This window comes from Nanorana parkeri, unplaced genomic scaffold (genome assembly GCF_000935625.1).
Source record: "Nanorana parkeri isolate BGI_ZX_2015 unplaced genomic scaffold, ASM93562v1 scaffold4386, whole genome shotgun sequence".
Lineage (NCBI taxonomy): Eukaryota > Metazoa > Chordata > Amphibia > Anura > Dicroglossidae > Nanorana > Nanorana parkeri.
In genome coordinates this window covers 2,069-2,452 of record NW_017310649.1, presented here as the reverse complement: position 1 = coordinate 2,452, position 384 = coordinate 2,069, and the positions used below count along the sequence as shown (strand labels likewise).

At 57.0% G+C, this 384-nt stretch overlaps 1 protein-coding gene across 1 annotated transcript in view; it reads right to left on the bottom strand.

Moving 5' to 3' along the window:
• The window catches only part of LOC108803880 (zinc finger protein 776-like), a 12,868-nt gene that overhangs the window by 11,757 nt on the left and 727 nt on the right, over nt 1-384 (bottom strand). The gene's annotated exons all lie outside the window — the stretch shown is intronic.

Here is a 384-nt window from a genome sequence, read left to right as displayed (position 1 = left end):
GGCACTCCCCGCCCTGGGGGTCCCACCTGGGGGTCATTCCCGTCCCTGGGGGTCCCAACTGGGGAAAGCTCTGGGGGTCATTCCCATCCCTGGGGTCCCAACTGGGGAAAGCTCTGGGGGTCATTCCCATCCCTGGGGGTCCCAACTGGGGAAAGCTCTGGTGGTCATTCCTGTCCCTGGGGTCCCAACTAGGGAAAGGTATGGGGTCAAACTCATCAATGGGGGTAATTTTCATCCATAGGGTCCCAACATTGGCCAGTTGAGAGTAATTCCCCTATACGGGGGTCCGAGCATGGGGCAATTATGGGCCATTTGTATCTAGGGGGGGTCAGTCATATCTATGGTGGGGTCATTCGTATCCATGGGGAGGTCATTCGTATATAT